General features: G+C 37.3%; 1 protein-coding gene across 1 annotated transcript in view; it reads left to right on the top strand.

The window, feature by feature from the left end:
* The first annotated feature begins 914 nt into the window (after window positions 1–914).
* The window catches only part of DGKB (diacylglycerol kinase beta), a 901,775-nt gene continuing 875,080 nt past the window's right edge, over window positions 915–27,609 (top strand). The window contains exon 1 of the mRNA XM_060304680.1: window positions 915–994. The gene's annotated coding sequence lies outside the window, so the exon portion shown is untranslated. The remainder of the gene's footprint in view (window positions 995–27,609) is intronic.

Below are 27,609 nucleotides of genomic sequence, written 5' to 3'. Positions count from 1 at the left end.
TATGATATGATCTTTTTTGGTTTAATTTTAATAAAACTGTAATGGAATCACAGAACCAAGACAACTCACATATCTAATCACTTCATTTTAATGAAGAGAGCTTTGACAAAAATAGCTGATTGTTTCCTTTGTCTAGACAAAATCACTTTGTAGAAGGTATCAAGCTAACCTTCCTTTTTAAAAATATCAGGAAATGGTTAGATTACACAGTATGTAAGCCTACCTTTCATGCAGCACTAAATAATTCTATCACATCTTTCTTTTAATAATTCATTTGGGATTACAATATTTGAGCCACATGTTAAGCTTTGTGTTTCATGTATAAATTATTTACATTCTTCCTTCTCTCAAGAAACTAGTGACTTAAGTTAGATTTACAATAAGAAAATACTGACCTTACGGATTTAAAGACTCAGTTACCAAAAATCTGAATATACGTATTTCCATAGGATAAACTTGACAAGACTTAATGCTTATATTTCAAAAATTATAAAGTGTATCAGAATTAACTGTATAATTGCATTAACAGTTTTATATCAGAATTTTATTTGCTACTTATGTTTTGAGTGCAGGATTAAACCTGTGCTTTTAGTTTTTAATCTTTTATGTTTAATAAATCAGCTCTATACTAAGAATAGAAAATTTTCAATAACTTAATTTTTATAAGGAAAATATAATTATATAGATATTTTAATAAGAAAAATAACTTCTCCTTTTCTAACATAAATTTTTCTTTAAAATTATTATTTATGAGCAACACTTTAGAGCATAGTATCCCTAAAATTTGAAGGTGAAATCAAAGTTTTCCAATGTTCTCTGGTTTGGAAGAAAATGGATATAGGCAATAGCATTTGCTCTACAGTGTAATAATGTAATAATCATTAAATTTCTCTGTTACAGAATATCCTAAAGAGACATGGGATAATAATCGTAGCATCTTCTATTGTGAGAATAATGGTGATTGACATTGTGAAGATATGGAAAAACATGTAAGGTGAGAATAGTTTCATCTAAGATATGGTAAAAATAACATTTTGTTTTCCTTTTAAACACTGTGGTTTATTGTTTTAAAAATATGGGAAATACAGAAAAGACAATTACACATAATATCATTATCTTGAGATAACCATTGTTAACATTTTGATATATTTCTATTGTGTTGTTTATTCTGAATGTGTAAGCTTATATAACTACAACAAATCTATAACTCTATTATAGCAAATTTACATTGTACTCATACTTGGATAGACTTGACACTTTCATATATTTTAAATAGGTGTTTTAATAACTTTATTTCATAAGATTTTTGTAATCATTTGCATTCAGAAAGCAATTATCTTTTCAAATACTATTAATAGGGAGCAAGTTAAAGATGGCATTTGCAACATCATTTATTTATTCACTATCTTACCTCATCTTCTTTCAAAATTATAGGGCAGTAGTCTGTGATATTTTGACCCTATTGATGAAAATAAAATTATTATGCCACTTGTCCTGCTCTCTTGCAAATAAAACTTAAAAATGTCTCCAGACACTTGTGACTCTTCAGAACATCTTGGCACTGAAATCGTGATGATACCCAAAACTTTGTAGCCTGCCTTAAATGGGCAGGTATAGATATAGATGTGTAAACACATCATTACAATTGAGGAAGTGCTACTACAGGTAATTGTAATATACTTTGGAAGCACCTATTATTCCTTACTAAAAATATGTATGGACCACTCTCCCCACACATACACACCACTTGAGAATGTTAGGGGATTTGTAAGAATCATGTACTTCTTTTGTTCGTTTTTCTTATTTGCACTTTTTAATGCTTTCCTGGGTGCAGATAGATAACCTTTTGAGGTATTTAATTCTTTTAATCTTTAGTTTCTATTGTGTGAAACAGATTTGAGGAAAGTACTGTACTCTAGTGTTATTTAAGTAATTAAAAAATAATTATTCCTTATAAATCAGAGATACAGTATAGAACATTATTGAGAAAGTCAATCAGATGCTAGTTTCTTTGGATTATATTACAGAATGTTCGACTGCATAACTGTGGCGTACTCACCTGCCTAATAACACCAATGTTAGCCCAAGTTTCTAGACCTTAAAAAGGCAGTATAATTTCTGGGTGTGACAACAGTTTATGCATGTGAAAGAGAAATATTTATAAATATGGTGTTCAGGTTTGACACAGATACTTATCTTTTTATACAGGGCAAGTAATAGAAATGTAAGACTGTTCAATAGGTCAGTGATACAGCAAATACATATTTTATCATAATGTGATTATACTATAACATTTCCTATTATATAATTTACAGTGTATGCTATTCATCAGTTTTTCAATGTTCTTGCTTTCTAATTTGTGCGTAATCTACCCTGTTTGAGCATTTGCAAAATGAACAGTACTGAGATAGTGTTCTCCAGGATGATTAAAGTCATTCTAAAAATCTTCCCATCACTCCTTCCATCCTAAGAAAACATGACATTTTAATGAGCAAGCTGCTCTATAGTGGAGAAACTTTTACTGTATATGTTTTGCATATTTTTAAGTAGAAGATTTACATGCCAGTTCCTTCTGTAAGCCTTGCTTGACAGAGTAGAAGCATATTTTTAAGTTCCTTCTGATTATGAATATGGCACAAAAGACCAAATGTTTATAGAGTGTAAATATTTTACTCAGGGACCAAAATGACTTCTACTGTTAAAGTACCTCTCAGTTGACTATAGTCTATGTGCTGCATCCGTTGTACCTTGGCATCCTGCCAGGTGTCTGGTAAAGGGAAGGAATGGGGAGAAGAGACAGGCACAAAATTTAGCCCTACTGATGGGCACATCCTACCACCTCAGCTTGTCACATGCGGGTTTAGGGCAGTAGTAGCAACAAGTTGTTTCAGCAGATTTATAGAGCATGACTTTAGGGGGTTCTGCGGAATGGCTGGCCATGAAGAGAAGTTGGCCTTAGAGAAGTCTGTCAGGAGACAGTGAGATTTCCATTCATCAGTCTGAGATTCAATAATAGAAAGACTCCAAATTCTTGGAGAAAACTGTCAGAAGAAAGACAGACATCTAAGGCTAATTGAAATTCCTAGACTGGTAACTTAGGTAGTTACTAAAGAACTAAGGAACAAGCAAGATTTCTGGAGCCTAATCAATGACCAAAGGCAGTATAATTTACAGTCAGATTGTTGCGGTCTAAATCCTGGCTCTTCAGTTTAGTAACTCAGATCAGAGGCTGTGATTTAAACTCTTTAGCCTTTTGTAAAATGGAGATAACAATAGTACCTATTTCATAAGATTGTTTAGAGGATTAGATGAGATGACTGTAAAGTAAGTTTCTTGGCTTCATTTCTGACACATCAGGCTTTCAAGAAATATTAAATATATATTAGCAGTAATGACCGTGGCAAGATAATCACTTTGGTCTTTTCTGTCTGCCGTCCCTCTCTCCCTCTCCTTCCTTGAGGTAGCCATGATCTTTGGTGTTCCATAGCCTCAGGGGAAGTTGCCTTGCTGGGCCAAAAGTAAAAGTGATTTAAACTCATATCTTTCCTTGCCATTTGATGCCTAAAAGCCTTGGGATGAAGGAATTGGGGAAATGCTTATGAGTGTAAGTAGAGGAGAAAAGGAAAATTTGAAAGATCAAGAGGAAAGACAGAGGTATTACCTCTTGTCTAACAGTAGGTGAGAAGACACCAAAGATAAAGGCTGTAAGGAGAGACTGGATGCTGAACAATAAACATCAGAATCCCCAGTCTCAGGATGGCATTCTTGCGCTAAGTAAACCATGAAAACAGAGTTTCCAGATTAGACCCTCTTCACAGATACACGGTAACAATTTTAGTTGTGACTCCTAAGGTTCAAATGTCAGTGTGTCTGGCTTCCTTTCCCAGGCCATATTTCACTAAGACCTTGAAAAAGAATGGGGCCCCAATAATGACTTAATTAGAATTTCCCACCTGCCATGTATAGAGACTGAGAATCTATTCTAATCTGATTATTTAATACCTATTTAAAACAGCTGTTTCCTGTGCACTTGGGTTTGTGGATTGGGATTCAGATGTTCGACATTATGATCGTTAGCACACTTTACGTGAGTAAGGACTAAAGGATTAGGAATATTATGAGAGTTCAGAACCTTTATATTGAACCTTGTGTTATATAGAGCTGGGGCTAAATGAGTACCTTGTGGATCAGGTAATTTTTGACTTTGGAAATTAGCATAAGGCTAAGCTCACAGGCAAAGGCACACTGATCAACCTTTTGGGAGGAAGAGAAATGCTGGCTGAAGTGATCTTTCTGAAGCTCTTTTAACATGTGCTTTAAGGGAGCTCTGTTAATTTATGGAATATATGTCCTAGCTTAGTTCTAAAAATTTATCAAAAAATTAAGTCTTATTTGACACTAACATCAGTTTAATTTTCAAAGATGATTTTGTGCTATAGTTATCAATATTGAAATTAACCCAAACAATGTAACCACCATTTTTACTTGGAAGTATGTACCAAGTGTACTAACCTCTACAAAGTCAAATTTGTAAAATTTCATTCCCAGCAATTGCTTTGAATGGCCTTTAGGAACACAAAACAAAACTACATCTTGCCTAGCCCATAGTTTTATTATATAATTGGATTAGTCGGAAGTTGGGGATATCTCCAAGGAGACAATACAAAAACAACAAAAGTAGAGGAAAGAAGATTGAAATTGGAATTGGAGCCTATTTAACACCCAAAGGGTGAGGTGTCTCTCAACATAAATGCCATCCTTGCTGGAGTCAGGTGACTAGACAGTGAACTGTTTGAAAGATAGAAGTCCTTAGGCTCTTTTATGAAGGCCAGGACCCTAAAAGGTGAATAAATCATTCCCGGTTGGTAGCTCCCCTGATTGCTAAGAGCAGAAGATGAATATCTACCCTGGAAGAGCACTAATTAAGTTCAACTAAATATAAGCCTATAATCGAAGAGCACCAAACATATAAGTAAATGAAGGGTCATGAGTAAGAGTCAGTAGGAAAAAGCTGTTAGTTTAGGAGCCCCAATAACCTCAGCTATTGGAATTGTATGGGAAGCAAAACTTGACCTTTACCTTCTTCAGATTTTCAGATGGGCGGGAGAATTTAATTGACATAAAACATATTACCAAGAGAAAAGCATGCAAATATAAGTTTTATGTGACAGAAGGAAAAGAAGATCCAAAGAAGTAACAAAACCTAAGTACTTTTATACTAGTTTGAACAAAGAGAGGCAATTATGAAAAAGTAACTAAAATATATAGGGAGGCTAATCAAAGATAAGAATTATTTTAACAGGGTCCATTTGTACAGAATTCTCTAGGCTTTGACTCCCATCACAGAATGTTTCTTTTCTCCTGGTACAGGGAGGGCATCTTTTATATGAGAGTTTTATCTCGTGTTCCAGGAAGAAAAGACAAGATCAGAATGCACTTCTTACGTCTGCTGTTTTTCAGGTAACTTTAACTGAAAATAATCCTTATGCCAAAGTGGCATATTTTTGGGGTGCCACCCTTCAGAATCATTATATATAAAATATAAAATAATTATGAAATATTTAAATAAAAAACATAAAATTATAAAAAGGAGAAACAAACTATTCAAAATGATTAGGATATCTGGAAGAGCCAAAATAAACTTTAAGAAAGAAAAATATAATTACTGAAATAACTTTAAAAAATCAGTGTATGGTTTGAAAGGTAGATTAGACAAAACTAATGAGATACTGGTAAACTGAAAAATAGATCTGAAGAAATTACAATATGGCACAGAGAAGCGAGGGGATTGTAAAAATAAAAGTGAGATCTAGCTATTTAGAGAATAGAAGTCCTGGTATCAATATATATCTAATTTAAATCCCAAAAGGACAGAATAAATGAAATGAAAGAAAGGTAATATCTCAGAAAGTGACCATTGGATCGTTTCTATTACTGCTGAAAGATAGAGTAAAAGTAACCGATGCTTAAAACTATTGTAGGGAAACACAAAATCGAAAAAAAATAAAAACAGATCTTAAACGATATTAGAAAAGACAGATCTCCTCAAAGGAGTGCCAATTTGACGGACAGTTGTTTGCCAACAGCTATAATGGATGTGATAGATCTGAGAATAATATCTTCAAAGTTCAGAGAAAAATAAGTGTAAACCTAGTTTTTTGTAGTTAACCAAATTAATTTTTATTCATTACTGCTTTAATTCTTCTAGCTCAGTTTCAAGCACTGAGTGAATTATTCTCTACATTTCATGGCATATTTTTATTATTCTTATGTTACATTTTTATATTTTATATATACATAACTTAAACATAATATATAATTTATATTATTGTCAAGTGCAACCTCTCTTTTTATTAGTTTATTTTTACTTCTTTTAGCCGGACTCTCTAATTTTACTCTATTCCCTTCCACTCCCTATAATGGCCAGGATCTAATATATTTAATGCATAGTCCGTATTTGAATATATTTTCGTAAAATGTTAACTAATGGCAAGGATGTGAATCAATGGCAACTTTTACATATGGTTGAAATACACTGGAAATCAATTTGGCAAAGTCTTGTAAGATTAAATATTCACATACCAGAGGATCCAGCAATGCTATTTCTAATCTGCACCCATTCCCTGCCCTCAAAAGATTCTTATACCTGACCACCAGTCAACAAGAACATTCATAACAATGCTCTCAAGAATAAAAAGTGTGAAGCAATTAAAATGCCCATTTTTAGGAGAATGAATATTATAAGCAGTGCAAATGAATGAACAACAGCAGCAGTTACCAATTTGTGTGAAATTTAGAAACACTTGTGAGTATAAAAAGCAAGTCAAAGGGTGGTGCAGTGGTTGAGAGTCCGCCTGCCGATGCAGCAGACACGGGTTTGTGCCCTGGTCCGGGAGGATCCCACACGCCGCGGAGAGGCTGGGCCCGTGAGCCATGGCTGCTGAGCCTGCGCGTCCAGAGCCTGTGCTCCGCAACAGGAGAGGCTGCATCAGTGAGAAGCCTGTGTGCTGCAAAAAAAAAAAAAAAAAAAAAAGCAAGTCAAAGATGGCAACATACGCTATAATAATATTTCAGAGAACTCAGAAACAAAGTAAAAAGTATATGTCCCATAGAGTTGCTTATTATATGTGATAAAGATAGAGTTGCATATTATATGTGATAAAGATAATAAAAATATGACAAGGAAATGATAAATATAAAATTCCATATAGTTGCTCATCAGTTGGTACTGTGCAGAGAAGGGGGTAGGAAGATATAGATCACAGCAAGGGATGTTGGAAATGCTCTAGACCTTAGTTTGGGTGGTGAGTTCTGGGAGGGATGTTTATTTTGTTATTAAGCTTCATAATTTACATATGTGATTATACATATATGATATTTGTATGTTTCAAATATGACCTAATAACATTTTAAATAACTTGATTAAAAAGCTGTTTTACCATTTTTAAGAATTTTATTATAGAATCCGTCTTTGTATTACATTTAATTTATTAATTATGCCTTTATGGACATTTTATTAGGAAGGGTTTTGTTTTCTGCTGATCAGCTTCATTAAGGTTAATTGATATTTTACCATCTCGAGCTGTACATTATTTGTGATTAGATAAGTATTGAAAAATTGGTATTTGGGTAGCAGTTTGTTCTGCTCCTACCTGCTTAACTAGCTCTTGGTTGTATGCGCTGTATTATATCGCCCAGACAGCCATGTTGTTTTAAATGCTTTCAGGTTAATTTATGTCTCTGCAGTTTTGTATAGAATATACTTCTCACATAGGTAATTGGAGTTTTGTACGACTAAACTTGATGAATACTGATTCAACAGTTCATTGCGTCAGAGTGTATACAATGTTTAGGATGTCATGATTATGATTTATCTTGTCCAGGTAGTACAGTGGAATCTAATTACATGCTTTGTCTCTTACTCTTTGCTTAAATCATCCAGGAGTAAGTAAAGTCTTCAGACATACAGCCTGTACCTTGCCATTACTACTTAACCTCACATTTCACAAATAGTCTTTCTGAGCATGTGAGTGACGAAAGCAGTTTCCTGTCTTCAGGACTGTCTAGAGGAACAGGTTCAGAAACAAGTAACAATTATTCGAGATAAAGGTACCAATAATAGATGTATTCACAAAGAGAAATGTGATCAAAGGGGAGGGTGGTCATGAGGAGCAAGTGGAGGAACTTGAGAGTTGAGCTAGATTTGAAATGACTGTCAGATATCACTTGGTGAGTCAAGAGGATAAGAGACTCACAGAGCCAGGCTGCAGCTTGAACAAAGGGCAGGAGAGCGTTGGGGACTCCGAAGAGATGAGGAGACTGTAGTTGTCAGAAAACAGCGAAGCAAGGCAGCAATTTTGCACGTGAAGGCCTTCTGTATTGTTTTACTGCCTCTTACCTCATTTCTCTACTATCTTTCCGCCTCAACACAATCAGATTGCTCTTTTAAAAGTACTTTCGATCATGTTGCTCCCCAGTAAAAATAATCACTGTCTTCCCCTTGCACGTGGTAAAATATTTTCTGGAGCTTGAGCTTAAGGACCTCTTCAGTATGATCATAATAGTTCTTTTGAACCATCCTTCCTATTAATCTACTGTAAAACTAGTTCATCAAAAGTAAATCTGTCCGCTGTCTTCAGTCTTCTTTCATTTGCGTGCTGATCTGCATTTGCTTTCACCTCTCTGCCACCACTATGTGTCTACATGATTCTACCACCAATCATCAAGCCTTTTATCACCTGTTTCAAGACACGTAGCAAGTTCTGTGTCTGACAAAACATTCTTCAAATCCCTGGGGAATTATTTCCTCTTCAAAATTATCTAGAGTACAGAAAGTACAACACTAATCTCTTAGCTATTTAAATAATAGAAAACAGAGAATATGGACAGGGAAAAAAATCACAAATTAAAATAAAAATCTTCAGGGCTGAAAAACATAAGTTGTCAGATCAAAAGTATCCACTGCTTTCCAATTAAAATGAATAAAAAATAATTGCTCCAGTACATATCATTTTGGAATTTCTGAACAGCATGGATGAAAAGTATATTCTCAAATTTCCAGAGATACAAGTCATTGACAAATGGACAAAAAGTGATCAGAAATTTGGCATATTTGAAGGCTGTGGAAGAAGGCCTTTAAATTCAAAGGGAGAATAATTTTCAACCCAGGAAACGTATCAACCAATCAGGGAATGTAAAAAATTCTCAGTGATGAGTTAATATAGCTTAACCTAGTTCTAGAGCCCAGGGATTGACTAACATCATATCCTTTTATCCAATAAATTGCAGAGCTCTAACTTCATTTTGCAAGCAGTTAAGCAATATTCTGCCCTTCCTAGAGCACTGTTTTATTCAACAATGATAGAAACTATTCTACAGATAAACAAGTCTCCATTTGTTGATGGACCCAGTGCTTAAGCCAAGACTCTCAGGAGGCAGTGGAAAGAATCTTCTCCTTCTGATGTCTTTCTGAAGTTGCCTCCTCTTAAACAAAGTGCTTTCATCTATCCACAAAAAATTATAAGCAGAAAAATTTGAAACAGAGTGATACAACTATTGTCATTGACAATTTTGAGTTTTTGAAGCTCATTAAATTATTTTGATATTTTAGAATTATTTTGCATAAACCAACATTCTGTATTCAAGGAAGTTAATTATTTTAAACAACACAACAGATGTGATACTCAAGATGAGAAGGGAAAGCACTGCTCACTCATTACTCCTGATAAGTATATGCATATATTCATAATACACACGTATGCCAGATGTTATATCATTGAGGTTAAAGTGATACATAATTTTTAACACTATTTTTTTCTTTTCTCTATTATTTTAAGTAATACTTCAAACAAACACAAAATTTATTTCACTGTAAAACCAATGGCCAAGTGTATTAATTCCAACAATTACATGGATTACATGACTGAAATATTAATATCCTAATCTGTTCCCTTGTTTTCAAGTATTCCTTTCCTTGTTCACTCCTTGTGTTATAGTTTCCTTGATCACACTTCACAGCAACTAGAGAACCTTTTTTTTGGTATTGGAGCATTTTTTAAAATGACTTCCAGGCCCAATCATTTTTTGAATGATGGGGAGGAAGGAGTGGAGAAGGGTTGTTGAAAATATGATATCAACATTCATGAAAATGTTCCATTGTTCTAGAATATTATTTTTAGTTTCAGGAGAGAAAAACAAAAGGATAACAACAATATAAAAAGGTTGAACCATATGCAGATAAAAATAAAAGTGAGGTATTTATGAGTAGAAAAGCAATCTCATTTTAAACATGAGAAAATAAAAAAATAAAAATTAAGAGTTTCTGAAGTATAATTATAATAAATTTGGGAACCATTGCCCTAAACAAACCCAAGTATCCAGAGATCAAATTAAATATATTTTATGCTACTTAAAATAAAAGTTTATTTCTAGTTTAATTCATACACCAAATAAAGTAACATATTAAAATTGCAAAAAAGGAGAGGAATTGTATGTAGCATTTTACAATTTCCTATTTCCAGAACATATGTCCTAGATCCCCAACTTTTATACAATGCAGGTTTTCCATTCCTCTCTTCAAATTAAACCTTTGGGATTACTCAAGCGTGACTGATACACTTAGATACTATCAGGCATTCAATACACGCTATGTGCCTTGGATTTACTTGACAAGTGACAACAAGGCTATATTGAGTTAAGCACAGACACTATCACTAAATGAATATTTGCAGGACCCGCCTGTGGTTATTGTCATACCAGAACAGGACTCTTGTTCAATATCCTGTCTGGGAATCGGCCTCTACCAGATGCTTCCAAAGAAGGGCAAACCCACCCATAATGCAATTGTATGGACATGCAATTCTGTACCCCTGAGGGAAGACACTTCATGGTGGTTCCAGGAGGTGAGGCACTCATACTCTGTTCATATTCCTATGAAGACTGGTCTTTTCAAAGAATACATTTTTAAAGGACTTTTTTGATTCCAAAATTATTTTAAATAATAAGAAATAAGCTTTGTTTCCATTAGAGGACTAAATTTTATTTCATTTAAAGAAGTAAGACAAATCACGTGTTCAAAAGAATTATAAAATTCCTAGTAGGCATATAGATAAATAGTTTTACACACACTACTAATAACATAATAAAATAAAAATTGTGAAAGAAAGGAGGGTTACCTAGAATATTCTCTGCTACACTGGTGACTTTGAAAACTGAGTAATTTCTTCAACTTCAATAAACCTAAACTTTTTTTTCTTTCCTTTTTCCTTAGAAATCCTCCCCCGCACCCCTCCGCCCCAGCTACATGGAGATATGTCCACAGTGGCTTCTTGGCTTCCCTTCTGTCTGCTCAGGGCACCAGGCATATCTATTATCACACATGCTTAGATGAGTTATAATCAACCACTTTCACTACATTTCCAAGAATGAAAAATTAAGCTAATTATTACATTTACAACCACAGAGTATCAGATTTAAAAGATTCTGTAGGAAGAAAAGAAGTGCGATTTCATTAAAATATTGACTTTAAAATAGGAATATTTAAATAGAAATACCAAAGCAAATTATGAATATTAAAACACACTATTCTTAGGAATACTTCTAGTTTAAAGCCTTCAGTTTTACCTTAGTGATTTCATCGTGGAGTGATTTGGATTGTTGTCTCTAGACCAGCAAAAGTGGATTATCATCACTCAGTCTTCGAAAGGAGAAGATTTTGTTTCCAGTCATTAATTTACAATATAGTTCTCTCAGTATCTTCCATTAGAGCTGATTTAGTAAACTTTTTCTCAGTGTGAAAAGATCCTGGAGACCCTAATATGTAAACTAGAGAATAGATTTGTTGGGAATTTATTAACATATTCCTCACAATAAGTTTCAAGGATGAGAAAATGTTTGTCATTTCAGTACAAAGGATCACGACAGTGCTACATTATGAAAAGGGTATCTGGGGACAGAATGAGTCTTAGAATCATATATTTACATGTTGTTCTTTCATTTTTAGATTTGGTCACTTGAATTTTATTTTTACATGGTACCTATCAAGAGTATGTATTCTTTTATTCCCCATGATGACAAGCAGCAATAGATTACAATAAGAGGTTATTTTAAGAATTTCATTGATTTCATACTTCTGCTTAGCCAAAAGACATGCTCTATGATTGGTTAAATTTAGATATTATTATACTTTTTACATCTTTCTTACACTACACAGTATACACTCTGTTTTACAAGCATCTCTTTTATACTTACAGTGTTACTAAGGTATATTACTACTGGCTTCATACGGGCAACACTTAGATTCAAGGAGTTTAAGTATTTTTATGGAAATAAATAATTAGTAGGTGGTAATTTCTGAGTCAGAACCCAAGTCCTGTAATTTCAAACTGAGTGTAATTTCCATTAGGCTATTAGTGTCTCACCAGAAGGGGGCTTAATGTGTGTCTGGTTCCCAGCTCTTTCTTTGTATAGAATATGCAGCTTCACTGAGTGCCTGAGCCTAGTGACAATGTTAGCTTTTGCAATGCACATCAATATATAGAGAATATGTATGAAATACCAGGCGCTGTATTTTTTTATTTTATTATTATTTTATTTTATTTTATTTTATTTGCGGTACTTGGGCCTCTCACTGTTGTGGCCTCTCCCGTTGCGGAGCACAGGCTCCGGACACGCAGGCTCAGCGGCCATGGCTCACAGGCCCAGCCGCTCCGCGGCATGTGGGATCTTCCCGGACCGGGGCACGAACCCGTGTCCCCTGCATCGGCAGGCGGACTCTCAACCACTGTGCCACCAGGGAAGCCCCAGGCGCTGTATTTGATGGTTTATAAATATCGTCTTTAATGCTTACAATAATTTTTAAAGATAGTTGGCATTATCTGTATTTTTAGATAAGAAAATTGAGATTCACGGAGCTTAACTAACATGTCTGAGGTCACAGGTTGACAGAATTCATACCCATGTCTATTTAGTTTTATGCTTCTTCCAGGATCTCCTGCTTATTTAGAGACAGAACACCGCTTTGTTTTTATGTGACTCTATTGTAAAGTCTTTTTATTTGCACTCCCAAACCCAAGGACCTACCAGTTGGTAACTTATTTAACCTGCCTATTTCTCTAATCTATTGGTTATATGTGTATATATACCCATTGTCTGGAAGACAAACATAAGACATCTAGTAAACATAAACATTATTGCAGGGGTGTTTTTTAAAAAGCAGCATTGCCCAAAAAACAGATTAATAATAGCTAAGGCATTCTAGAGTTGAGGCTGAGGAAAAAGTAAAACATGGCTGGCAGAAATCTATAAACAGTTTACCTAGGGGCACACCTTTATGTATAGTTCTTTTTATCAAAATCAGTTGCTTCTTTGCAATAAATTTTGGGTCTCTTGACAGTAGTCTGATAATAGAAAGCTACCTCTAGCGTGTTTCTGACCCCATCCTGCAGACCAGAAAGCCCTCAATGCCCCCCTGCCTCACTGGTCATTTTGTGAATAAGACGTAGAAGCAGGGTAGAGGGAAGGCAAACTAGCCCAGGACAACTCATGCATTCTTGTTGCATCCCCAACTTCCCAACTAGGGAAAAAGCTATTAAATAGCTATTTGAGCTTGTATTTACATGGAAGTATTGTGTTCTTGCACATAATAAAAATATTTCCAGTAGGTGGTTCATAGTTCAGCTCTCATTTGTTTCCTGAAGCCATCCCATTCCAGAAATAGTTTTCCTTCTACTTTCTAAATTTCCACAGTATTTCATAACTTTATTATAAAATGTATCAAGCCCTACTGTCATGATTGATTCCTCTGCCCTCCTCAGTTCATTCTCAGACATTACATTAATGTTCTCCTTGGCAGGGGGCTCCCCCGTATCTTACTCATTGACATGGTTTAAGTAGGGCCATGGCTTCAGGCTCTGTAGGAGGCACTACTCTTAGGAACATTCATTTAATATCTGAATCCAGTTACAAACAATTGTATCATTTTCATAACGTCTTGGGAAGTAGCTAATTGCTATTACCCCTGAGTCTACTCTACTCCAATGTTGTTGAAAAATGTCTATCTTTGGTTATATGTAAGAAATTATATGGAAAGAGATGGAGAGGAGGACAATACCATCTTTGGCTTCCTTCCAAAGAACGCATGAATATATCAGTGAATTAAACATTTTAGAAACAGGAAATGGCTTTATCTGATTCAAGTTAAGTGACTGGACTCAAAACTGTAAATTCCTCCAGTTTTTGTCTAGGATCTTCCTATATCCTGGATTATTTTAGGCCAAAAACAACACAATATGGACTGCTGGAAAATTGTATGGTAACGATAGCTGACAATCCAAACGGCTTGGGGAAAAGATCTGGGCTGTGCCTGTTGGGTCACACAAAAAGAGCGTTACCAAGGAGACTCCATGGCTACCACAGAGATAAGTGGCTCAGGTAAAGGGTAGGGAAAAAGCTGATTAGCCACCAGCAAACAGAGGACAATACTGTTAGCTGGTTCTTGGTTTGTTGGTTTTGATCTTGTTCTGCCTGCCTTCTACTGCCGTTAACTATACATGTGAAACAATGGTTGTGCAGTCAGTTACTGCCTTTTAATCAGTTACACCATCTCTACTGAAGGTCTTCACAAATATGGTGAAACTCTGAGCTTTTTAAAACGTTCAGGCTGTGCTATAAGTTACTGGTTTGAGGCATTTCACAAGAATATTTGAGACTGAATCAGATGCAGATTTAATAGAAAAGCTACAGAAAGTTATCTAAGAAAAGTGTCTTAGCAAAGGGTACATCCACTTTATTATGGTAAATTACTTAATTTTACTGCTGCTCACATCACAGTTGTTATGTAACTAAATGAACTCATTGAAGATATTTAAAATCTGGGTCAATTAACTTATTTCTCCAATTCAGTAGGACTAAGATAATATCTGTTTTTTTAAAGCAGAGTGACCACATTCCACCTTGTCCCATTATTGTTCACTTATGGAAGCAGACAATAAGGCAGAGAACATAGGAGCAGATGCTGGGATGTGGTGATGGGAATGTGTGGGAGTTCTTTTTTGATTGTTTCAGTTCTCTCTGTAGGATACAAAATAATTATCTTAGATTGAGGCTGGGGGGGGAAGAATTGGGGATTAAGAAATTATGGAATATTTGTTTTTGGAAATATAGTATAATTGCATGGAAGCATGAAGGGCCAGTGTATTTGAGGTTAATGGTCTTATATTAAAAGTGGAATCAGGGCTTCCCTGGTGGCGCAGTGGTTGAGAGTCCGCCTGCCGATGCAGGGGACACGGGTTCGTGCCCCGGTCCGGGAAGATCCCACATGCCGCGGAGCGGCTGGGCCCGTGAGCCATGGCCGCTGAGGCTGTGCGTCCGAAGCCTGTGCTCCGCAACGGGAGAGGCCACAGCAGTGAGAGGCCCGCGTACAGCAAAAAAAAAAAAAAAAAAAAAAGTGGAATCAGTCAAGAGGTCATGTGTCTCCCTCCAGCCACATTCAGCTGCAAGTGTTCAGGGGTTAATAAATTGGATGTGATAAGCCAGGCAAATTTGACAAAGTCAGAGAGGTGCAAGGAAGTGTTTATAATGACTGACCTTAGAATTTAAGCTGGATAAGGAAGGGAGAGAGAGATCAAGAAAGTGAATGGTAGTAAAATGATGGTAAATTTTAACATTGTAGAAATTAGAAATATCAAATTAGAGGAAATTATTTTGTCTATATGAGTCAGAATACCCATTCTTGATGTAATCATTAAAATTACCTCACTTGACAAAATTATAATCTGTAAGGCAAGGTGAGCACATCTCAATGCCAGGCATTATTTATTATAAATCAATTTAAAATATATATGTATTATTTACGTATTGGCAGGTAGCACTATTCCTAATTTATCTTAAGTTTAGTAACCATCACAAACCCATTTACCGATTATGTTCTTATATTTTAATCATTTGCATTATGTTTTCCATTTTTTATTTCATTTGTCAACGTTTCTAAGGTTTCAAATATGGCAACATTTATACTATTATACATGTATATAGCATATTAATTAAAACTTTCCAGTTCCCAAATTATGTACATATATTACCCATTATTTGTGTGTAATCAAAACATCTATATTGTTAGAGGTATCGATACAAGTCAGGAGTACAAAGCCTCATTCAAGGGGATATATTCCATTTGTAAGGTATAGTATACCTAAATGTAAATCTATGTTTGTATGTATGTATCTATCTATCTATCTCCATATCTGTATTTCACCCTTGTATCTTGTATGCCCAAGGTTCTTTCACTGCTTATTCATTTATCTTAGAGCAGGTGGAAGGAATCACTCTAGTGACATTCACATCAGTCAACTTTCTACTCATATGCAATTCCTATAAAGGTTAAAGGAAGACAATCAATAGCTTAACTCAGTGTTTTCCAATGTTGGATATGTGACAGAATCACTTGGTAAGCTTTTAAAAATTACACCTGGGCTCTGTCTCAGACCAAATCAAAATATTTGGAAGAGGTATAGGCTAGAGTTTTCCCCTTATAGAAATCAAATAAGATTTTAATAGGCTGCCCATCAGTTTCAGTTGTAGGGATACCATGATCCCATAGGCAATACAAAGATCTCTGTGGATGAGACTATTCTGATGAATGTTTTGACTCAGTGTCTAACCAAATAAATCTGTTCACCTTGTGCTTGACAATTATGTGCTACCACCTGGCTTCTGAAACCCCCTCAGGATCTTAATGGTATTTAGAGATTCCTGTTTGATTGTAGCAACTTTCCTCTATAAAAAATGGCTTACAAAGAAGGGGCTCAGTAGAGCACTTTAAAGATGCAGGTGAGGGACTCCCTTCATTATTTTTCTCACAGCCTTGGTTAAGAGAATGTCTCTTAGACTCTAGGGAGTGTAGTTAAGGGATGAGGTTGGTAAGAAGGTCTTGTATGGTAAATTCACTTTACCATTCCAGTCACACTAAGCCTTTGGTTAACTGCCTTTACATTATAGTAAGAAAGATATGGCAGTTCAGTTTTATTTGATAGAGATTGGCTTTGGTCCATATTTTAGTCAACCAGCCAAACACATACCATTCTCAACTCTTCAAACTACTACATTGGATCTAGAATATCAGCATGTCAATGAGTTTAACCTAACCAAACATTACATTTCTTCTACCCTAGTCCCACACATATTCCTAGGTTTCCATTGATATAAATGGTAAAATCATGCAATCTTTTTTGTGTGTGTGGCACTATCTCATCAATCAAACTTTGTATCTCATATTCTATAGCCTACTGAGACTGGAGTTTGATTATAAAGTCTGGAAGCAAGAAGAGAGCGTTAGTGGTAGCTCTAAAGAAGATCAGCACCCTTGGCAAGGCAACTACTTCCGGGATAGCCATTACAAGTTCTTTAGGTCAGGGAAAACTGATCTCTTCTGCAGGGTTCGAAGGGCTGCTTCTACTGGCCAAGCGGCCATGGTAGAATTTGTGGCTTCAAGTTCCTTAGCTTCAGTGGAATTTGTCCATAAGTCTCTGTCCCAGTTTTCAAGGTCTTATTACTTCCCAAACCATGATGGTAACTTTAACAAAAGAAACTTTGAGAGGCTGAGAATTGAATTTGTGTTGTAATTCAGTGATCTATAAAATGAGACTTAGAGTTTGGTTTTCAGAAATCTTGATGACTGAAGGAAATAAAAGGAGTCACAAAATTTAAGGTCTCTTATATGGTCCTTGTGCTAAAAACTTAAATCTCTGAGCTCACTATTTTCCTTACCCACATTTTCCAGCACAAGTAGAAGGAGGCAAACAACCCTGTTGTTCTCCTCATTTTTACTAACATGTTCTACAGCAACAAATACTTGGTCACCAAGAGTTGTGTCTTTAGACATTTAATTAAAAGTTCTATAGGTGAAATTTGTATAACTGTTTTGTAACTGCAGCCATGGATTTCTACTATCCACTTTTTCAGCAGGGTTATTACTGACTTTAAATTTAATCACATCAGAGAACCAAAGGCATAACCCAGGACCAATTCAGAGAAACTATCTTTAAGATTCTGTGCCTTTGGAATCATGCTTGGTACATTCATTCAGAAAGGTAGAATGAATGTAAATATAGTCATAGATATATATAAGCTTTTGGAGATATATAATTTTTTAAAATAAGGAATTTGTTATAGATATTTGGCCTTATACTAGGGCACACTGTTAGGAAGTAACATATAAATATGTATGGTTGTAAATATAAATGATGAATTTATAAAATTTCTATCAGAAAGCACTGGAGATGCTTGGGTAATAGCAATAAAAGGAGAACAAAATTTCATCCCCGAACTTTCATCCTCTAGTTAATCAACAAAACACTAATCTAGTGAAGGGCAGCAGAATTTGCCAGAATACCCCAAAATATGCTTCTTTGGCATAAGAATTATCTTGAGCTGATTATTTTTAAAAAGCAGGAGACATGAGAGAAGTTCTGAAAACCAGTAACAGTTACTTTTTCATAAGAGACATTTATAAGGGAAATCTCCATTTGTAAAGGTGTCTCCTTCTATGTACCAGGAAGAGAAGGATGACAAACTCTTCAGAAACTTATCGTTGGAGAAGACATAGACTTAAATCTGCATGGCAGCATACCCCTGTTTACTGTGCTTTGCTTGAAAATCTCCCATAACTGCCCTCCCACAACATCTTCTCTTGTCTTTAGTTGAAGATGGTATTTAAGGTGGTGGCTTGAGCCATTTCAGAGAGTTACTCAGTTCTCCTAGGTCTCTCCCATGTGTCCAGGAGCTATACATGTTATTAAACTTCTGCTTATTTTTCTCCTGTTCATGTGTCTTTAGTTATAGGGGGTGTCTCAGGCAAGAATTTAGAAGGGTAGAAGGAAAATGATTTTTCCTCCCCTACACTAGCTGCTGCTGTGGGGAAAACTCGCAGATGTAACTGAAATTCTATAAACTTTGCAAGGTTATGGAGGACCAGTTAAGTAGTGAGTAAATGAAGCTCTTTATAGTCTGTAGAAGTCTGTTGAAATATTATTAGGTGTCCTGGGTTACTGGTGGCAGAGTGGGGCTGGGGAATAGAATAAGAATTTTAAGATATGCATCAAGATATTTTACTTTATCACAATTTCTAAACATAATAATACAATTATCAGGATTCCAGAATATTTAATTAGCAAGTAGTCAAAACCTGAAGTAAATTTTTGTACATCAGGTAGGGTGAGCAATAGAGAAATTCTAAGCAACTTTAAGATTATAAAATGATGACCTAAAATATTATGTTTCCCAGGTATATTTTCAAAACATTGTAAAATTTGGTTGAATCGACTTTGAAGTTATAGCTAAATGTATCTTGAATTTTATAGCTAGAATTTTTAAAAACTCAAATATTATGTTGCAAAATATTAAACTTTCCTTTAATAAAACTGAATTCCTAAATCCATAATTTTTACATTACTCTAATGTAGCAAAAGTTACAAGATCCAGTACTCCCCAAACCAACTGCCCTCTTTACACTGAAAAATAAACTATGAAAATTGGATCCATAAACAATTTTTGGATGGAACAGCTAAGTGATGGAAAGCCTACTGAAGACATTGAAAGTAGAAAATATAGGAACAAAAATAGGGTATAAAGAAATTATATAGAGAACATAAAAACACATGGGAAAAATACGATTTTGTATAAAAGGAATAAAAAGTGAGGAAATCTAATTAAAAGTTGATTCCTAAATTGCTGCACATTTATCACCATAGCAATTTTCGTGGATATGAAACAGACTGTTTCACTTCTGGCTTAAATAGAAGTTCAAGAATGTGGATGACAGTTCCTAATCACTTGGTATTTTTGTTAATTGTATTTGCCTTTGATTTGATGAATGTGTTTGAATGTCAATACACATTTGTACATCATCCTTAGCCTTAAGGAGACAAAGCTCTTTTACAGTGGCCTTCTCAGGAAAGTTAATTAGTTTAATTTAGAGAATGCAGCTGTAAGGAAATTTCTGAGGTGTCTGTATAAATAAGTTATTAAGCCAAGAACAGGTCTAGATCAAATTGTGAAGCGTAAGAAATGTTCTCGGTTCCTCACTTCCCTCCTCTGGTGATAATTCCTCACTGGGGCAGAGACCACGTATTCACCAAACAGCTTCTATCAAAATTTGCCCTGAGGGAATTTCTGGGACATGTTTGTCTTAGATGGAGATAGAATCATGTATAAAATGTGACTAATAATATACATATAAATAAAGAGTAGCAGAAACCAGCATGACTTCATAATTTAGAGTATCTCTTATGAAATATGTTTTTACACAAGACCTTAACCTTCATCAAGCAAAATGAAAGAGTCTTCATTATTGAGATTTCAAACATTATCCAACAGAATTGGGTGGTTCTGTTTGTTTAGTTTGTGGTTTTGGATTTTAGAAAAACTATACCACTATTCCCTGAAATTTTGTCATACACAAAGAACTATTCCACTTATGGGGTTTTTTTAAATAGATCTTTATTGGCATATAATTGCTTCACAATACTGTGTTAGTTTCTGTTGTACAACAAAGTGAATCAGCCGTATGCAAACATACATCCCCATATCCTCTCCCTCTTGAGCCTCCTTCCCACCCTCCATATCCCACCCCTCTAGGTCATGGCGAAGCACAGAGCTGATCTCCCTGTGCCATGCTGCTGCTTCCCACTGTTTTACATTTGGTAGTGTATATATGTCGATGCTACTCTCACTTCGCCTCAGCTTCCCCCTCCCCTCTCCGTGTCCTCAAGTCCGTTCTCTGTCTGCGTCTTTATTCCTGCCCTGCCACTAGTGCATCAGTACCTTTTTTTTTTTTTTTAGATTCCACATATGTGCGTTAGCGTACAGTATTTGTTTTTCTCTTTCTAACTTACTTCACTCTGTATGACATACTCTAGGTCCATCCACCTCACTACAAATAACTCAATTTCATTTATTTTTATGGCTGAGTAATATTCCATTGTATATATGTGCCACATCTTCTTTATCCATTCATCTGTCAGTGGACATTTAGGTTGCTTCCAAGTCCTGGCTATTGAAAATAGTGCTGCAGTGAACATTGTGGTACATGTCCCTTTTTGAATTATGGTTTTCTCAGGGTATGTGCCCATTGCTGGGATTGCTGGGTCATATGGTAGTTCTATTTTTAGTTTCTTTAAGGAACCTCCATACTCCATACTATAGTGGCTATATCAATTTACATTCCCACCAACAGTGCAAGAGGGTTCCCTTTTCACCACACCCTCTCCAGAATTTATGGTTTGTAGATTTTTTGATGATGGCCATTCTGACCGGTGTGAGGTGATACCTCATTGTAGTTTTGATTTGCATTTCTCTAATAATTAGTGATGTTGAACATTTTTTCATGTGCCTCTTGGCTATCTGTATGTCTTCTTTGGTGAAATGTCTATTTAATCTAGTGCACATTTTTTAATTGGATTGTTTGTTTTCTTGACATTGAGCTCCAGGAGCTGTTTGTATATTTTGGAGATTAATCCTTTGTCTGTTGTTTCATTTGCAAATATTTTCTCCCATTCTAAGTGTTGTCTTCTCATCTTGTTTATGGTTTCCTCTGCTGTGCAAAAGCTTTTTTTTCTTTTTTTTTTAATTATTTTTGGCTGTGTTGGGTCTTCGTTTCTGTGTGAGGACTTTTGCTAGTTGTGGCAAGCGGGGGCCACTCTTCATCGCGGTGCGCGGGCCTCTCACTATCATGGCCTCTCTTGTTGCGGAGCACAGGCTCCAGATGCGCAGGCTCAGTACTTGTGACTCACGGGCCTAGTTGCTCCGCTGCATGTGGGATCTTCCCAGACCAGGATTCGAACCTGTGTCCCCTGCATTGGCAGGCAGACTCTCAACCACTGCGCCACCAGGGAAGCCCCTGTGACATATGTTTTTGCCATCTCATTTTTTTTTTTCTTTTTGATGAGTGGGATTGTGTTCCTGTCTTACTGGTTGTTTGGCCTGAGGATTCCAACACTGGAGTTTGTAGGCTGTTAGGTAGAGCTGGGTGTTGTTGCTGAGATGAGGACCTCCAGGAGACCTCACTCTGATGAATATTTCCTGGGGTTGAGGTTCTCTGTTAGTCCAGTGGTTCAGACTCAGAGCTCCCACCGTAGGAGCTTCGGCCCAACCCCCAGCTCATAAACCAAGATCCTACAAGCCACGCGGGGCGGCAAAAAAAAAAAAAAAAAAAAGAACAATAACAAAGTAAAAATTAAAATTAGACTAGGAAACTAACAGATTGTTAGAAAGAATATAAAAATAAAAATGAAGCAACAACTGGAAGGTAAAACAGAACTGCAATAGTAAAAGACAGGAGGAAGGAAAAAAACAAAGTTGGAAAAGGCCTTGGCTGTGGAAGGCAGGGCCTAAGCACGGGTGGGGTTTGGGCAGTGGGTGGGGCCTCTGATTAGGACCCACAGGGATGGGAAAGGCCCTGGGGGGTGTGGGGGATAGGGGATGGGTCTTAGGTTCAAGAACAGTTGGGGCCCAGGGGTGCCTCCTGCCTCTGGTCTCGGAGGGTGGGGGACTCCACCTGGGAGCCCAGCAGACTTCCTGGGCTTAGCTCCTTTCCTGCTTCTCTGATCCTGTTGGGCCCCTCCCACCTGCCTCTCCTGTTCTCCCCTGGGCCTCCCTCCTGTGATCCCAGGACCCACGTAGTCTGGAGGGGGCTTTGGAGGGCAGGGGACCTGGCCTGGGTGCTCAGCAGGCTTCCCTGGGCTCGAGTGGGTGGGGCAAAAGACCTCGGCTCCTCCTCCTCCCATCCTGGAGGACCCCTCCCACGTACCTCTCCTGTTTTTCCCAGGCCTCCCTCCTACCCCTCCCAGGACCAACACGGCCTGGAGGGGGCCTCTGAAAGTGGAAGGCCCAGCCTGGGCCAAGAGTTGGGCAGACTTCCCCGGCTGATTGGGCAGGGGAAACACTGGGCACACTCCCCCCATCTGAGCCCCCAGGGTCCCTCCAGGCGTGGGAACCCATCCACTATCTCAGCCACCCCTCAGGGGCACTGGTCCTGTCCGGCCTCCACTTCTCCTCCCCCCTCAGCCCCCGCACATCCTACTAGTTCGCTTGGGGGTTCCTCTCGTTCCCTTAGGCCTCAAGGTCTCCCACCAGCGTCTGGCAGCCACCCTAGTTGTGGGGAGACATGAACTCCATGTCTTCCCACACTGCCATCTTTTTTTTTTTTTTTAAAGAAGATGTTGGGGGTAGGAGTTTATTAAATAAGTTATTTTTGCTGTGTTGGGTTTTTGTTTCTGTGCGAGGGCTTTCTCTAGTTGTGGTAGGCGGGGGCCACTCTTCATTGCGGTGCACCGGCCCCTCACTCTCGCGGCCTCTCGTTGTGGAGCACAGGCCCCAGATGCGCAAGCTCAGTAGTTGTGGCTCACGGGCCTAGTTGCTCCATGGCATGTGGGGATCCTCCCAGACCAGGGCTCGAACCCGTGTCCCCTTCATTAGCAGGCAGATTCTCAAACCCTGCACCACCAGGGACGCCCCCACACTGCCATCTTGACTCTGCATTCCCTCATATGGTTTTGAGTGAGATTAGAGGTTGGTGTTTCCTAAGTTTCTGTTGGAAAATTCACTTTAGGAAAGAACCACATGAAAGAGTCCCTTTAGATAAAAGGTGCAATAGAAGAGTGTACCCTTTAACCAGTGTCTTACTTTATAGCCTCAGCCATTTATTGAGATAGAATTTAATATATGCCTGGCATGTGGAAGGCATATAGTACACATTAATTGAAAAAATGAATGCATCTATCCTACAGTGGGTGTGAAAAAATTACATTTACCACAAAGGAGAGATTAAAATGAGTTTTATTAAAAACATACGTACAAACCATTAGCAACACTTATCAAGAAAAAAGGGAGAAGACTCAAATCAATAGAATTAGAAATGAAAAAGGGGGAGTAACAATTGACACTGCAGAAATACAAAGGATCATGAGAGATTACTACAAGCAACTATATGGCAATAAAATGGACAACCTGGAAGAAATGGACAATTTCTTAGAAATGCACAATCTTCTGAGACTGAACCAGGAAGAAATAGAAAATATGAATAGACCAATCACAAGCACTGAAATTGAAACTGTGATTAAAAATCTTCCAACACAAAAGCCCAGGACAAGATGGCTTCACAGGCAAATTCTATCAAACATTTAGAGAAGAGCTAACATCTTTCCTTCTCAAACTCTTCCAAAACATACCAGAGGGAGGAACACTCCCAAACTCATTCTATGAGGCCACCATCACACGGATACCAAAACCAGACAAACATGTCACAAAGAAAAAAACTACAGGCCGATATTACTGATGAACATAGATGCAAAAATCCTCAACAAAATACTAGCAAACAGGATCCAACAGCACATTAAAAGGATCATACACTATGATCAAGTGGGGTTTATTCCAGGAATGCAAGGATTCTTCAATATATGCAAATCAATCAATGTGATGCACCATATTAACAAATTGAAGGATAAAAACCATATGACAATCTCAGTAGATGCAAAGAAAGCTTTCGACAAAATTCAACACCCATTTATTATAAAAAATCCTCCCCAAAGTAGGCATAGAGGGAACTTTCCTCAATATAATAAAGGCCATATATGACAAACCCACAGCCAACATCATCCTCAATGGTGAAAAACTGAAACCATTTCCACTAAGATCAGGAACAAGACAAGGTTGCCCACTTTCACCACTGTTATTCAACATAGTTTTGGAAGTTTTAGCCACAACAATCAGAGAAGAAAAAGAAATAAAAGGAATCCAAACCAGAAAAGAAGAAGTAAAGCTGTCACTGTTTGCAGATGACATGATACTATACATAGAGAATCCTAAAGATGCTAACAGAAAACTACTAGAGCTAATCAATGAATTTGATAAAGTAGCAGGATACAAAATTAATGCACAGAAATCTCTAGCATTCCTATACACTAATGATGAAAAATCTGAAAGTGGATTAAGAAAACACTCCCATTTACCATTGCAACAAAAAGAATAAAATATCTAGGAATAAACCTACCTAAGGAGACAAAAGACCTGTATGCAGAAAATTTTAAGACACTGATGAAAGAAATTAAAGGTGATAAAAACAGATGGAGAGATATACCATTGTCTTGGATTGGAAGAATCAACACTGTGAAAATGACTCTACTACCCAAAGCAATCTACAGATTCAATGCAATCCCTATGAAACTACCACTTGCATTTTTCACAGAATTAGAACAAAAAAATTTCACAATTTGTATGGAAACACAAAACACCCCGAATAGCCAAAGCAATCTTGAGAAAGAAAAACGGAGCTGGAGGAATTAGGCTCCCTGACTTCAGACTATACTACAAAGCTACAGTCATCAAGACAGTCTGGTACTGGCACAAAAACAGAAATATAGATCAATGGAACAGGATAGAAAGCCCATAGATAAACCCACACACATATGGTCACCTTATCTTTGATAAAGGAGGGAAGAATATGCAGTGGAGAAAAGACAGCCTCTTCAGTAATTGGTGCTGGGAAAACTGGACAGCTACATGTAAAAGAATGAAATCAGACACTCCCTAACACAATACACAAAAATAACCTCAAAATGGATTAAAGACCTAAATGGAAGGCCAGACACCATCAAACTCTTAGAGGAAAATATAGGCAGAACACTCTATGACATCAATCACAGCAAGATCCTTTTTGACCCACCTCCTAGAGAAATGGAAATAAAAACAAAAATAAACAAATGGGACCTAATGAAACTTAAAAGCCTTTGCACAGCAAAGGAAAACATAAACGACGAAAAGACAACCCTCAGAATGGGAGAAAATATTTGCAAATGAAGCAACTGACAAAGGATTAATCTCCAAAATTTATAAGCAGCTCATGCAGCTCAATAACAAAAAAACAAACAACCCAATCCAAAAATGGGCAGAAGACCTAAATAGACATTTCTCCAAAGAAGATATACAGACTGCCAACAAACACATGAAAGAATGCTCAATATCACTAATCATTAGAGAAATGCAAATCAAAACTACAATGAGATATCATCTCACACCAGTCAGAATGGCCATCATCAAAAAATCTACAAACAGTAAATGCTGGAGAGGGTGTGGAGAAAAGGGAACACTCTTGCACTGCTGGTGGGAATGTGAATTGGTTCAGCCACTATGGAGAACAGTATGGAGGTTCCTTAAAAAACTACAAATAGAACTACCATATGGCCCAGCAATCCCACTACTGGGCATATACCCTGAGAAGACCATAATTCAAAAAGAGTCATGTACCAAAATGTTCATTGCAGCTCTATTTACAATAGCCCGGAGATGGAAACAACCTAAGTGCCCATCACCGGATGAATGGATAAAGAAGATGTGGCACATATATACAATGGAATATTACTCAGCCATAAAAAGAAACGAAATTGAGCTATTTGTAATGAGGTGGATAGACCTAGAGTCTGTCAGACAGAGTGAAGTAAGTCAGAAAGAGAAAGACAAATACCGTATGCTAACACATATATATGGAATTTAAGAAAAAAAAATGTCATGAAGAACCTAGGGGTAAGACAGGAATAAAGACACAGACCTACTAGAGAACGGACTTGAGGATATGGGGAGGGGGAAGGGTGAGCTGTGACAAAGCGAGAGAGAGGCATGGACATATATACACTAGCAAACGTAAGGTAGATAGCTAGTGGGAAGCAGCCGCATAGCACAGGGATATCAGCTCGGTGCTTTGTGACCATCTGGAGGGGTGGGATAGGGAGGGTGGGAGGGAAGGAGACGCAAGAGGGAAGAGTTATGGGAACATATGCATATGTATAACTGATTCACTTTGTTATAAAGCAGAAACTAACACACCATTTTAAAGCAGTTATACCCCAATAAAGATGTTAAAAAAAATACTAAAAATAGGGCTTCCCTGGTGGCGCAGTGCTTGGGAGTCTGCCTGCCAATGGAGGGGACATGGGTTCAAGCCCTGGACTGGGAGGATCTCACATGCCGCGGAGCACCTAGGCCCGTGAGCCGCAACTACTGAGCCTGCGCGTCTGGAGCCTGTGCTCCGCAACAAGAGAGGCTGCGACAGTGAGAGGCCCGCACACCACGATGAAGAGTGGCCCCCGCTTGCCACAACTAGAGAAAGCCCTCTCACAGAAACGAAGACCCAACACAGCAAAAATTAATTAATTAATAAACTTCTACCCCCAACATCTTAAAAAAAAAAAAAAACAAACTAAAAATAGGGGCTTCCCTGGTGCCGCAGTGGTTGAGAGTCCGCCTGCCGATTCAGGGGACACGGGTTCGTGCCCCGGTCCGGGAAGATCCCACATGCCGCGGAGCGCCTGGGCCCGTGAGCCGTGGCCGCTGAGCTTGCGCATCCGGAGCCTGTGCTCCGCAACGGGAGAGGCCACAACAGTGAGAAGCCCGCGTAATGCAAAACAAAAAAACAAACTGAAAATAGAACTGCCATACGACCCAGCAATCCGACTACTTGGCATATACCCTGAGTAAACCATAATTCATAAAGAGTCATGTACCAAAATGTTCATTGCAGCTCTATTTACAATAGCTAGGACGTGGAAGCAGCGTTAAGTGTCC

The sequence above is a fragment of the Globicephala melas genome, chromosome 9 (assembly GCF_963455315.2).
Source record: "Globicephala melas chromosome 9, mGloMel1.2, whole genome shotgun sequence".
NCBI classification, from domain to species: Eukaryota; Metazoa; Chordata; class Mammalia; order Artiodactyla; family Delphinidae; genus Globicephala; species Globicephala melas.
Note: the sequence above shows the minus strand (reverse complement) of the source record. Positions and strands in the feature narration are given on the sequence as shown.